Here is a 15,445-nt window from a genome sequence, read left to right on the forward strand (position 1 = left end):
GTATTTTTCTAAGTAGCAAAGAGCTTTTCTGGGATAAATGGTAGCTGTCTTATAATTGTCTTTGTTGCTGTAGGAGGCTGTTGTTTTTCAGAGTACAAAATAGGCTGTAATCATAGAGTGGTACTCAGTGCTGGGTGATACACACTTTCAGTATATCAAATGCAGTTCTGCCACGACCCCTCTGCTATTTTGCATTGCCAGCCCATGTGTTGTAATGAGTAAGGCACCTGTGTTAGTAAGCAGGAAGTTTTTTTCTCAGAGGGATATTCTGTCCTTTCTCTGGCTGTACTTTTTCAAAGCCCCATTTGGTAGTAGTGTCATTCTCTGGTCCCAGTGAAACCGTTAAAATGCTTTTAAAGGCTTTTAAAATTTTACGGCTGGTAAAAAAATATCAGAATAGCAGTTGTAAAATGTGTGTCTATGTATATAAAATAACCAAAAGAGGGAAAAGGGGTTCCTTTCTAAATTTGAATATGTATTTCAGGATGGAAAAGAAGGACCTGACATTCATCTCACGGTCACTGGTTTTACAGTTCCTATTGGCTACAGTGGTTAATATCACAACTAGCAAGAGTACATGGCAGGTGTCCCACCGCTTTAACCTCTGTACTATCTTCTGCCATCTATTATGCTAATTTCTCCAGTTCCTACCACAACAAATAAAGCAGTTTCTGGCTCCTTCGTACTTTCTTACTGTTTATACTCCATTCCTCCTGCTTTATGGTAGATCAAACTAGTCCAAGATTTGAGACTGTTTTCTTGCAAAGATCGGAGGTCAGATTAGACGTTGTAGAGCATAGTCTCTGGGATGCTGTGGCTGTGCAGTCGTCTTGCATGCTGCTGTGGGAGAAGAAGGAGAAAAAGTGTTTTCCTAGCTGCTTTGTCAGATAGCTTGTGGGCACGTGGGAATATCAGCAGCAGAAAGAAGGTAAATATAATCTATATTCAAGAAGTGAACTTGGATTAAAGTAACAGTGATGATAGTGTGTCCGCAAGAAAAGACATATGTCTGAGCAGGCTTTGTTGCTGAATTGGCTACATTGGTTTAGCTAACCTAATAAAAAGTGTCTTATTGTAATAAATACATTCTGGACATAAAAATGGACCAAGTTCTTATATTTAATTGCAAAAGAGTATCCGGTCTTCATGGTGGCATAACTTTTGCTCCAATTTAACAAGATAAGCCTGATTCATATTTTTCTTGGACATTTTCACTTAGATTTTTTTTTTTTTAAAGCAGAAGAGGTGGAACATGACAGATTTGAAAATGTTTTATATAGCTTTCAACAAGAAGCAATTTATAGCACCTTGAAGTTACATAACGTCTAACTCCACTTTTTTCACGGCATGTTTTAGATAGTTCTGGTGCTTTCACAATAATTCAAAGGAATATGCAATCAGTCAATCCATCTTATCTATTTTAAGCATTTCCAAGGAACCATCGCTGTAGTTTCTAGGTTCTAAATCTGAATACAAGTGACAGTTTGCCATAAACATGCATTTTGCAAAATATCAGAAAGAAAAATGGCTTTATTTGTTTATGAAATGAAAACTTCCTCAAATAAAGGGATCCCACAACGTTCAGGGCATGGTTTAGGAGACATGGTAGTGTTGGGTTGATGGTTGGACTTGATGGTCCTAGAGGTCTTTTCCAACCTTAACAATTCTATGATTCTATGTTGCTCATTGTATTCCCTACACAATTAGTATTAATTTGTGCATGTACTTTAGGACAAACTGCATTTGTCCTAGAAAGATGATGGGTTTGGTCTCCAGCTTCATGTACATCTGTAAGACCTCACAGTTACCAGAAAGATAATGTAGTATTACCTTTTAGTAATTGCATTGACCTAGATATAGGACAAATGTGTGCAACAAAGTTTTTCACAAAGAAACATTTAGAATAATCTAGGAGGGCATCTAGGAATTAATCCAGATGGCTTCAGAATACTTATAGCCAGAGGTAGTTGAATAATATCATAAAATAGCTTATTCAAGTCCTTTTATGATATTGTTCAAACGAATCGTTCAGCTTTTAGTCAAGTGAATAATTCATGAACATTCATCTATAGGAATTTAATCAAGACATGTGCTTAATATTTTTGCAATTCATTCAGTTTTACCTATAGTACTATCAAAGCAATGCCTCAGCCTCAGCTGGCACCTCTGTGCAGTTTGGAAGTTTAGGTTTTGCATTATTTAAGCTCACAAAGAAGCCAAGGAAAATAAGGTTGAGAGTATAGGGCAGAATTAGGTGCCTGTCTGGGACATAAAGGTTACCCAGTTGAGAAAAACAGGCTATCAGTTGAGAAAAGCATGAGAATTACCAATCAAGAGCAAGAAATTTTGAGTGGATGAAAATACCCCTAACAGATAAAAAAGCCTGCGTCTCAGGAATATTGTCTGCTTCTGACTGCATTAGCATATTAACTTAAAATTTTTAAATGTTCCTTCCTTGTTTATGGTTCTTTCACAGCTGTAGAGCAGATTTGGATTATTATAGTGCACTTTTCCAATCTATATGGAAGTTTTACTAGAAAGAAGAGGAGGAATATTTTAAAAAGCTATCAGAATTTACTGGAGCTTTTTTAAGGGTGGGGACTGCCACTGTAATTCAAAACAACAGTCTCAGTAACAGATGGGAATCTCTGCTACTCTTGAGCTAAGAGAAAGACCTCTGGAAGACCCTTTTAGTATTCCCTGAAGTATGAAAGTCATGAAGGTTTGAGAGCTCAGTTTATCTTCTGTCTCTCAAAAGGCACATGGTAGCTCTGCATGTTCTTGTTGTTGACAATTTAGTGAGCCTATTATTTTGGGTCACATATCATTATTAGGTTCACTGAAAGCAGGAATTAGAGATTGGATGGGAGTTGATTGCTACCTCGCATCTGCTCCAGCTCATGGACCATGTTTGGACTTTATTAGCTGTTGCCTCTTGAATGCTGGTCTGTCCTGAAATGAAGTGGTCAGTGAAGAGAAAGGAGTAAATATTGTTGCTCTCCCAAGGAGAACTTTGTCTTAAACGTTCATTTGATGGAAGGCCTGAGATTTGAAATACGGAAAAGCTCATTCCCAACATATGGTAATACCATTTCAAGCATCCTCCTCACCCATACCATGTAGCACTGACATTCGATTTCATGAGCTGTAATCATCTGCTGTTAGCAGCCATGATTTTAGGCTCTGGTTGGTTTTCAGTTTGTGGTGAGGACACTTTAGTGGAAGCATATGTAAGGGTCTAAATGTCTGCTAGGTGTCTAAATTCTAATATGTAATGAATGAACTGTATGTCTTCATGGTAGTCAGGCCAAAAGAATGACTCAAATGACTAGCTTCTGTAATTCAAATGCTGCTAGTACCATTTGAAATGCTTCAGGCTGTGAGGGACATCCACATGGAACTGATAAATATGTCACAGGAGCTGCAGGAGACCTGCCGCCTCCTCATGTGATAGCTGGAGGCCAAGAAAGAATATTCCATGGCATCTCTGAGGGCAACTGAAATGGGCCTTAGGTATCTAGGTAATGGTAAACTTAAGCATCTTCCTTGTGTGTGGACAACAGATGCTGGGGATGTAAATCTGAAGCTGAACGCCATCACATGTAACTGTGTCTTTATTGTATTTTCTGCAAACAGCCTCAGTCACATGAGATTCACATAGAGAATTAAAAAGAACAAGGAAAGTCATCCAGGTTTTGTCTCATTTACTTACTACGGTCCCTTGTAGGAATATGACACTGCTATGATATACTGAAGAGAAACATTCAAGGGCAGGCCCATGAAAATTTTATCTGAAGCAGCTGAAACAGCTGCCAGTGAAAACTTCCTGGCAAACTGAGAGGCAAAGACAGGAGCTCAGGTGAGTACATGTGACAGTCCAGGGTACTGCCTAATGCAATCAGGAAAAATAGTCCCTTGGTTTCAGATTTAGGTGGGGACGTTGTGCTAAGTGAACCAATGGCTTGGGGCAGGCATTCAGTTGGGCATGTTGTCTCGAACCAGGGACCCGCTGGGGGGAAAACCTTATTGGGGTGGGACTGCAATTACTATGACCTTGTCCATTTAGAGACCCTGAGCAGAGCTTTGGTGTCTGGGGCAGTAAATGGGGCCTCAGCTGTTTCAGGAACATAGAGGCCCAAGCAAGGCCTTGGCCACTTTGGAGCATCATGGACTGTAAGTCAGACTTGGGCAGTTTAGGGGGCCAGGGGGACTTGGTAGCAGGTGATGACGAAGGCAACTAGCTGGGCTTCAGCAGTAAGGGAGCTCTTTGCAGGGTAGGACACTTGCAGGTGGCTTGTGATGCTGCTCGGTTGGTGTTTGCCCTTAGCGCTTGGAGTTTGCCCAGCAGGGTCAGGTTCTGCTTTTAGGTCTTTTTGGAACAGCTTTTGAGGTCTTCCAAGCTAGTAAGGAGAAAAGTTGGTTCCTGATAAGGACCTGTTAATTCTGATAGGGTTGGGCCAGTCTTGGGCCCCCCAATACAGGAAAGACAGTAATAAACTGGAACAAGTCAGCAGAGGGCCACCAGGATGGTCAGGGCTGGAGCACTTGTCCTCCGAAGAGAGGTTGAGGGACCAGGACTGTTTCAGCCTGGAGAAGAGAAGGCTCTGGGGGCACCCAACAGCAGCCCCTGGTACCTCCAGGGAGGTTATAGAGCCAGGCAGTGATGCATAGTGTGGGGACAAGGGTTAATGGGCACAAGCTGAAACAATAAGTTTAGACTGGATATAAGGAGAAACATTTTCACATTGAGGACAGCCAGGTGCTGCACTGGGTTGGCAAGAGATGCTGGGCTGGCTCCCTTCTCTTAAGTGTTCAAGACCCAACTAGACAAAGCCCTGAGCAACCAAGTCTAATCTCACAGCTAACCCTGCTTGGAGCAGGAGCTTGGACTAGAACCTCCTAGGTTTCTAGGTACCGCCTAGGAAGGGTGTCCCTTCCTACCTGAATTTTCCTATAATTTTAAGATACATTATTTCAAGAAATGAAGCCAGTAGCTTCTCTGTTGCAGCCCAATTAGACAAGGACAGAAGAACTATTTCCTCTTAACTAAAGATGTCAGGACAGTAATTTTCCTTTCCTGGCAGGAAAAGATGTGGTCACAGAATTAATAGAATTAACCCTGTTGTAGTACAATATAAAATAAAGGCTGGGATTGTGAAATCTTGTTGTTACAATCAACATTAAAAAATTGTGAGGGCACAGAAAAAAAAACAGCAGAAGGATTTAGGGTGGGGTTCATTGTATTTTGTTTTGTTTTATTTTATGGTGCCTTTTTTCCTGTGAAAAGGTGGGAAAATGAAATCCTACTTTCTTCTAAGTGCAACAATACAAACACACAAAAAGGAGAAAGAAAATATAGCAGTTTGACTTGCAACTATATATCTAGCACTTCCTCAAAATTAGGAAAGCTCACAAAAAAGAAATTTTGAGTCATTCTAGGATATTTTTTCTCTTCTCTCCCCATCTCATTGGAGCAAAAACTTCCCTATATATTTGAGGGAACATTGAAATAGGTTTTCTTACCTCTCTAATTAAAGCCATACTTTATTTCTTTAATCACAAGTCATGTATTACATATAAGCCAGCATATACTGCTAGGTATGCATGTGTAAAAATAATTACTTACTTTTGAATTATGACACATTTGCATAAGGAGAGAGCTGCATAATGCAAAAAGACACTGAATTACTTTTTGCCTTTACTACTATTATAAAATAGGTGGTAAACTGAAAAGGAATGTAGAAAACATCAATTTCATTGACTTGTGAACAATAAGAAAGGATGTTTCAAAAGTATGCGAACCACTATATAAATACAGGCCCAGTGTTATAGCAGTGTTTCAGATAAAAATCATGTTTTGAAAGAAAAAAAATTTAGAAAACAAGTACAATAGTAAAACATAGTTATCACAGAACAATAATAAAATCAACAGTGAATTTGCTGTATTTTTTATGAATTCCAAGAGCAGGATTTGAGTAGGCTTTGGAATGCAGGAACCATGCTCTTGCTTTGTTATTTGTTGTTTAGCCAATTGCATACTTGAGTAGAAAGGTGGCTGTGACTGTTTGAATTTTGGTCACCACTATCTGTACCAAAGGCCATATACAGCTGAGCTGGTGACCTCCTTCCTAGAAAACCTGACCTGTGCAGCAAGGTTAGGTAAGATGCTAGAGCTTGTGTTGCTTCAGGAACTGCCACAGACAATTTAGAGTGTGCTTGTAATGCCACACTTCTTTTCCTACAGCTTAGAAAAAAGAAAATTGTAGGGCAGTGTAACCAGGACAGGTATTGGATACCATTAAAGGAACTTTTCTTAGTTGCATCAAAATCTTAAAGGATGTCTGCAAGAACTCAGCTTACTTTCAGGAAAATAAAGGTTGGTTGGTATTAATGTCAGAATGAGTTTTTTCATTTCATTGTCCATATCCCAAAATTATTGTCGTACTTTTTCACACTGTTGATGGTCTTTTAACAGTCTTATGCTAGCTTATGAGAAGTATGCTATTACAGTTCATAAACACTTGATTACAACAGTACTAATTTTTAATACGTTTCAAGATTGTTCCTTCTAGTAGTAAGTAAAGCAAGTAGTGTAAAATCGGTGATCACTAAAACTTTATGACAAGATGTATTTCATTTTGCTCTTTTAATATCCAAGTCCCTTACCCTGAAGCAAGACAATTTTTTTTTTTACTTCTGTTCCATTATTTTCAAGCTACCACCTCTGAAGTTTATTCTGATTGAACCTTGAACTTATCAAATATGATGTCAATAGCATAAAGTTTAATAAATGTACAGATCATTGTATTGGTTCTGATGAATGCATGCAGAAGACATTTCATGCATTTATAAATAGTTTAATAAATAAAGGAATTCTTCATTGGCATTTTCATCTTGTCTATAAATTGGAGTGAAACATTTAATTATTTCTAATTTTTAAACGTTTTTAGTTATACGCAATCATTAGTAGGTTACGGTTGGAGGTTTTGTTTTTGTGAATGTGTGTGTATATATACATTAAATACATATATATGGTTGGTTTCTGTTTGATTTGTTCCTCTACTGCATCTGTCGCCTACTGTTTGATTTTTCTTTCTTCTAATGCATTTTGACATTTCCTTGAAACATTCTTCAATAGAAACAGTGCTGACATTTCTCAGATATTTAGAAACATGTTACCTTTTAATCATATACAACATATCTTCATAGAAAATAGTGTAAAGTAGAGGTTTGTATGCTTGAAAATAAATTGGTGGTAGTTTGGGGGTTTTATTTCTTGGGTGGTTTAGTTTTCCCAAGGGTAGGCTAACACTGGTGAGCTGCAACTCTGGTGCCTAGAGAAGGTATCATCCTAATGAAAGTGGTATTAGAAGTGTGTATTTTGAATTACTATTCAAAAAGTTTGGTGTTTGTAAATAAATAATAATTTTGCTAGCATTTACATCAAGTTTTATCAGGCAAAGTATCTTAGATATAACATTTGGATTGTTATTTGTTCCACTGTGCTGAGGCTGAAGGTGTGTTATGTATCTTAGCTGTGGTACAGGGCTGTTTTCACATGACATAGCTGGAAGGTGTGACTGTTAGCATTTGGCCTCTTGGTTGGAAATGGTATGGCAGAAACTGCAAGCTTTTCTTTTTAGTGCTCTGGTAGTTGAATTAGTCTCAGAATTATCTTTTGCATCTCTCTAAATTACAACCAGTGGTTTCCAAAGGAGAGGGGTTAATTCTCTTACATTATTAGCTTTTGAAGTAAAAAGAATATAGAGGTTTCATAGTGAAGCCTCACTGCAGGTAAATCTTACAGTCAGAAAAGAATGTAATGCCTTCATACTTCTTTAGAAATAAGACACATTCCTTTTACAGTGTGTACTTGCAAACTTGCAACTTGAAATGGACATGAGGTCTTCCACTTCAAAACCTATTAATTTGACAGGTGTTAATTCTTGGGGAAAAAAACAGCTTTTTAATATGCTTTTGGCGTGCCTCCATTTCAGCACTTTAAATCAAATCATTAAATATTTCTGATGGTTCTAAATTTTTAAAAGGAAAATAGGTCAGCAGAGTCAGTAAATCATTTTGTCTTTAGGAATGGTGGTGTATTGAAAGATAGTAATGAGATTTAGTTTTGCTGCATGTGAAAAAATTACATTTGTAACATGATAGATCAACTCTGGAATTAATACTACCTTTGAATCAGTGATCAGTGCATAAAACAATGAAATTATGAAAAGTAATTTAAGTATTGCAATGTTAAAATGACAGTAATTCATAGTTTTAATCCTGAAGCAACATTTAGACTACAAAAAATACTGCATCATTAAAAGAATCATGGAAGGATAGAACATACACGGGAGTGTATGAGGGACAGGTACAAGGGATTTCAGGGCATTATGCAATAAATGGGTTGATATCAAATAAGGTTTGTATAGTTGAAAGTTACAATATGCTAATGGCATTCAGAAAGCTTGAATTAAATTACTTAGTGATTTTACCATACTGATGGAATATTATCTGTTTCATTAAATATATCCATTGCAAAGGGAATACCTGTTTTCTAGGCAGATTTAGTGCAATGGTTAACCATTAAAAAGTTAAAGAAACTAATCCTTCCTTATATTCTAAAATAAGGGGTTTGATAGTCAATTTTGCAGTACATGAGTAGGAATTTAGAGATGTTTTTTCCTATGATGTACCTATTTTTGAGCTTAGAGAACTTCAGTCCAAAGGACCTGAGTGTATGGCTTATTAAAGAGACTAATGGTCAATACCTTTTCTTTTTTTTTTTTTTCCTTACAGTGCAAATATACTGCAGAGTTGACTTCTCTAAAGCACTCAGAATAACAGAAGTTAGGATTTAAGTCTTATTAAGGCAGTCATTCTATAGAGTAAGCTGCTTTGGGTGGTTCTTCCAGAAAAGCAGTTTGTAATGGTAAGAACACCATGTTTCTGGACATCAGCACTCTACTCCTAACAGAAAATACGATAGAGATAAAACAAAGGTGGGTCTTTCCTTCCCCTTTTTTTATGTTCAGTATATATACTGTCTCTCACAAAGTTGGTTGTGAATGATGACAATTAGAAAGAATTTTTCTTTTTCTTTTATTTCCTTTTTTATTTTTTTTTCAAACAAGATATTCTGCAACCAGATTTCGGAAAGAGTGAGAAAAGGATAATGATATATGTCCTTTTTTTCCTCATACTGTCATCAAAATTATCACTTTGAAGTATTTTATTTTAGCATTTGCAACTTATGTGCTCAACATAAGTCATTAATAGAGCGCTGATTATCTGCTGCAGGTATGAATTGAATTTTACAAAATAGTCGCAATAAAGTTAAAATGAACTCTTGTAGCTATTAACATCACAGGAGAATGTGTAAGGCTTATATCTGAGTTAGAATTAAACAGTGCATATGTACAGGTCATAATGTATAGTTGGTAAGTTAAAATAAGAAAAACCTAATGTTGCTATGGGATCATCTCTGTTGGAGGTACTTAACAAACTATCCCAGGTTTATTTTACACACTTACTGTTCTTGCATTCAGCATCTATTGTGTAATTCCCAAATGAAGTCACCCTGGGTTTCTCACTCACCTATACTAATGAAACATATGTATGTGTTTGAGTATTGGCACTGAAGGGAATATAATGAGTTAATAATAATTGAAAGGAGATTAACAACTTTGTGTTATGTTCAGTAGTACTTAAGTAGACTTTTTTCCCTCCTTTGTTGATTTATTCCAAGCAACCTCTCTTCTGAGACTGACCTCTGACAGAAGCTTTACCTTGTTTAACAAATGAGTGTCATCAGTGTGTATACACTCTCTTCACAAAGAGCGAAATGAATTTGAATCTTGAGTGTATTTTGGGAGTAGAGCTCCGACATTTTTGAAACACACAGAAGGTTTCTGGGAGAAAGGCATACCTAACTGTACTAATAATATTTGGGTAAAAAAAAATTAAAGGCTGGAAGGCAAATTGGAGTTTGATAGTTTCATTTCCACCAATCACAGAACCACACACAGAATCACAGAATGGTAGGGGTTGGAAGGGACCTCTGGAGATCATCTCGTCCAACCCTCCTGCTTGAGCAGGCACGCCTAGAGCAGGGGACTCTTGTGGTCAGGTAGGCTAGAAGGAAATCAGGTTTGCCCGTTTTTCAAAATACATTGGAACTCATACTTCCAACCAAAATATGTCACTCAAAAAATTATTTTCTAGTTAAATGCCTTTTGACCAGAAAATACCAACTCATTGGGAAAATTTTGAGCAGTTCTATTCGTGATTCAGTAAGTACCTAAAGTCTGTTGACAAACCTTTGTTTTGCCCTTAAGTCTCTCTCTAGTATTTACTCAATTGGATGCAGTAGTTTTACATACTTTATGAGGCATTGCATGTATTTCAGAAATGAAGATGACTAAGTCAGAGTTGCAAACAATTTGCAGTGCATTTACAATTGCAGTGTATTATTAAAAATTCTGATAGTAAATTCTGATAGGAATATAACAATAAAATTATTACAATTTGAAATAAGTTTTAAAATATTTGGACAGTTTACAATAAAAAAAGCTGAGTAATCTTGGAAGGCTGACATGGATACTTTACAGTAGATAAGGTCTTGAGTTTGATGAGCATGTTGTCTTAAAAAGTTTATATCCTGGAATGGAGCAACTATGGACAATACTTGGTAAATTGCCCCTGCTATTAAAAACATCTTCCTTTTATTTGAAAAGTGAATTTATCTGATCTTGGCTGCTAATGACTCCTATTACTAAGTTCCTATTCCGTGGCACCATAAACCGTGACAGTTTATCCCTTAACTTTTTTTCTGAGTGAGCTTTGGTGTCAAGCATGGTTGTTAATCTTTTGCTCATTCTTAGAATTCTTTGCTTCTCCTGGTTTTCAGCATCTCTATGCGGCTTTGCAACTTTAGGTTGGGAAGGGAGTTTGGGGGAGGAAAGAGGACAGCTCCCTGGAATGCAATAGAATTATGAAAATCACATGAGGAAAAAAGGTGTTATTTGTGCCATATAAGAATACGAGTTGTAATCCTTATAAATAATTCCGTCTTCTATGTAAGGCGTGATGATGGAAAATAATTTCCATTTTTTTCTGATGACTAGATATTTTACTCTTCAAAGGAAATATGAACACCAAAAGTAGCTGTTATCATCTTTTCACATCAGCAGATAGTATTTTGGCCACAAACTAATATACGATGGATGCCTTGAACTAAGCAAAGATCAGGCTGAATGCTTTGTTATTGGTGTCTGTGAGGTAGTAGAAAATTGTATTTTATGAATCACATTTTCTAGTAGTTCATAAAAACATTAGTTAAATACAAAATGCATAAGGTATAGTGCACATATAGAATTTCCAAGGGATTATTATGTGACATATAAATGTCTTAATTTTAATAATTTAAACTAAATGATTTTCTACTCCACTGGATTCTGCAGTGGTATTGCTTAGGGTCTGATTCCAACAAAAGCACTTCTTCTGACCTATTAGCAGATGTTTAAATAAGTTTTTATTATAGTGTGTTTAGGTACAATTTACACATTGTGAAGTACTTTGATTAACCGTGGTCTTTCCTTTTAAAAAATAAAAGAAGGAAAAATTTAAGAAACAGATGTGTTTTTTCATTACTTCGAGTTATTTGGACTTTTTTGGCAACATTAACATTGGAGAAAAGGCAAAAAAATCTTAACTGGACTAAGATAATATATAATCTAAGAAATTCTTTAATTATTGATTGACTTTTCTTCAACTACTATTATGTTTAAAGGATAAATGTCAGAAACAAGCATTTTATTTTCTACTGAAGTATTCTTATCTACTGAAGAGTTGCATCTTTTTATCCAACCATGTTACCGGAAGTATGGTGGTTTGTATTAGAAATATAGGTAGTCTTATTATTACACATTATTATGTTATTACTACACAGCTGTAGCTGTGTAATTCCAAGTGTGACTACAGTTAAGTAAAAAAGAAAGGCAATATTAGTCTGGGTAGGTAAGGAAGCTGAAAATCTGGACTTGTGGATCAAATTGTGAACATGAAATACGCTTCTTTTCAGCGTTAATGTATGGTAAACTAAGCCCCAAAGGATTTGAAGTTCTCTCTGACCACATGAGACTTGTCAGCTTGTCCTCAGCTTGCCTGCTGTAAGTTTTCTGTAGATATGAAAAGAAACAAAAAAAAAGGCAAATTAGTATAGTTTTAGTAAGCAACATGATTTTGCTGATAGTCAATGAGAAATATGTTTTATTTGTGAAATTAATTGTATAGTAAACATTTATATTGCCTTTACATTCTTCTATTGTTCTTTATATTCTGCTAAAAGGAGTAGGATTTTTTTTTTTCATCTTTGTTGTTAGCTCTATATTCAACACAACATCACCTGAGATCTATAACATATTCTTACTGGACAAAACCTTTTAAACTATTTTTTACTGTTTTGTGGCTTAATTCATGTCTGGATTAGCAACAAGTGAGGTTGCTAGATTTAGTGCACCAAAATTTGCAGTTCCGTTTTGACACTGACTCCCTTTTCAGTGGTCTTATTCACCCCATCAGTGTTGAACATTTCAGTTGAATCCTGGCATCCCCAAGAAAATACGGACTGTGTAATGAGTGTTTCCGCTGCGGCCCACTTCAATGCCTGTAGCACTGGCTTTGAGCAAGTAATGCTGTAGGAAAGCAGTGAACATAAATAACAGGCTAGAGAGAACATATGTAAAATTAAAGTCTAGACTACCTGTACTCCCTCTGTATTTTTAGAAGTCATCTTCAGATTTATTCCTGCATACCACTAGAATTCTGTCTCAAGGGTTTTAAGCTGAGTTTTCAAATTAATATTAATTATGATCAGGGCGCCTCAGATCTTTCTTGATAATGTGCATACTTGTAACTCCTCCTCTATACATTAGAGTGCCTTATTGCTCTGTCGGATTGCTCAGTACTAGAAAACTGAATTGCATTTGAGCATCTGTTGCACTTAATCTCAGATTATTTCTACACATTTTCCGACCCTTAAATGTACTTTAATATAATATTCACTGGAAATTAGCAATGCTTAACGAATTAATCTCACAGGAGAAAAAGTGCCCAGAGAAAAATGTAGAAATTATAAAATGCCCAGATTGATCATGACAGCATAAATCCATCCTACAGAATTATTATGGGCAGTTCTTACTTATCATGTCTAACAAAATTACAGTCTTTTCCTGAGTTTATGCAGATGCATATCATACACTCAGCCTGTTCTTAACGTTAAACAGTGATAGGCTTGAGTGATGACTGATTTTCTTTTGTACTTCCAGGAATAACAGGCGGCAAAATACCTGTAGGAAATGGGAAATTTGGGCAATTTGTCATTAGAGAGAAGACCACTGCTACATTGAAGTAATTGTCTACATTGGCCAGAAGTAATTCCATATTTCTTATATAACTGAGTCTGTAGAAGAGCAGTTTAAAGCTCCAAATCATAAGTATTTTTTTTAGTGGTACAGTTCTGCCAAACTTCCTGTAAAGCCAGCAGTTTCTAAATAAACTTTGTCTAAATTAAACATATGGTAAAGTCTTCCTGTCTAAACTATAGAGGAATTTGGAGACATAGAAAGTCATTAGGACAAAATCTCTGTCTCTCTTCCCCCCAATTTGTTCATGTGTCAAAGGTACACAACACCTGCCTTAATATTTGTGCAAAACTCTATGCTTCTCTGCTATTGACATCTTCATGCTGGTTCATGGACATCTTTCTGACACATAGATAATGTGAGGCTCTATGGAAATTAAAATAACATTACATATGAAGAACGTTGTAGATCAGCATTTTTTTAAAACATTAAATTTTCGAGTAGACAGCTTGATGACAGGTATGAACCGGTTTAGTGATTCTGTGACTCTGAGCTGCCAAACATCAGCCAAATCCCATGCGACACCTTAGAGGAGCACGAGGGCTTCTCTACACTCTGCCTGTGGGTATGTGGTCACTTGGCACAACACACAAGTTCCCAGAAGTGATTCTCCAGCTCCAGGAGGAAGGAGAACAGGGGCCATTTCATTGGCCCTGTTTTATATTGGTTTTTTTTTCCCCTGGCCAGAGTAATTCCTAATTATTGGATAACTGAATTCAAGGGTGTTTTGCTGCTAGAGTGGCACAGAGCAGCCTCGGTGGTCCCAAGAAGGCACTGCTCATAAGCTGTTATGCAAGAGCAGGAGCTGTACAATACTTTCTCCATTAATGAACCAGAACAACCTAGGCCACTCTACTCCCGAGTATTAACAGTTCCCATTCATCTGCTAATGGATAAATCAAGTTGTGCAGAAACATGAATATTACTGAACCCCAGAGCGTGCCCCCATGCTACGTTGTATATTCTCTTGCATACTGTATACTATTGCTTTTAATGAGATCTTACGGGAAGATGAAATGAAAATACAGGATGCCATTTGCTAGCATGACATATAGATGAAAGAGTTAAATATGAGCAGGTTTTCACAAAGAAAATGAAATAACTTTGACAGCCATTTCTCTTATTTTATGAATTCTCTGGCCTTAGACTGAGAATGAGACAGGAAGCTGCTTCATGGCTGATGATTTCTAAGTGTGATGATTTCTGAGTGTGAAGTCAACAGGAACTTGGTCAGCAGCTGATGTTCTTGCTAGGTGCCATTCATACCTGACCGCAAGTATCACAAGTGAAAATCTGGGAATTTATCATTCCAAGTCTAATCTCTTGATTATTTTCTTTCTTGATAAAAATAGTCCTGAGACAAAATTCTACTGTAAAGGCATCGGCTTTGTTATGGCACAAAAATTTTGATTTAACATGAGGATAAAGCTGCACAGTGATTTGGGAGAACGTGTTTGTTTACCTTTTCCACCTTTAGTACCTTGGTGAGTGATATCAAGCATAGCTGAGAGTTCAAATACAGTAAAAGCTTTCTAGACTTATTCTTGCAGGTGCCTTTTCAATTCCTACCAAGTCTCTTACTCATCTCAGTTGCCAAATGGCTCCCAAAGCTGGTACCACTGCAGAATCCACAGAGCAACGCCTGTAAGGAACAAAGAGCTTGCTCTTCTGCTTCAGCTGATTGTGTCCATGAACACTAATGCTTCAAACTTTAAGAAAGCTCTCTTTTATGAGTGACTATACAGCATTATATAATCTGCATTAGATAGATTTTAGTCTTCTCACTGCTGCTGTATTCAGTGTGCATTATTCTCACCCCAGAAGAGCACACCTGTCTTCATTTTCTTTGCCAGTCTTTCCAGCTTCATGGTTGCAACTTTGATTACAGTTTATACCTCATTTAACCTGACTGTCCTGAACATCTTCCAACAAGCAGTGGCTTATTTTTTTACGATATTTTCTTCCTTAAACACCATATCACACTCTGCTAGACAGAATTGTCTTTTGAATTTATATATTCA

General features: G+C 36.8%; 1 protein-coding gene across 1 annotated transcript in view; it reads left to right on the top strand.

The window, feature by feature from the left end:
- Nucleotides 1-15,445, top strand: part of DLGAP1 (DLG associated protein 1) — a 435,074-nt gene that overhangs the window by 86,229 nt on the left and 333,400 nt on the right. The window lies entirely within an intron of this gene.

This window comes from Phalacrocorax aristotelis, chromosome 2 (genome assembly GCF_949628215.1).
Source record: "Phalacrocorax aristotelis chromosome 2, bGulAri2.1, whole genome shotgun sequence".
Taxonomy (NCBI): Eukaryota; Metazoa; Chordata; class Aves; order Suliformes; family Phalacrocoracidae; genus Phalacrocorax; species Phalacrocorax aristotelis.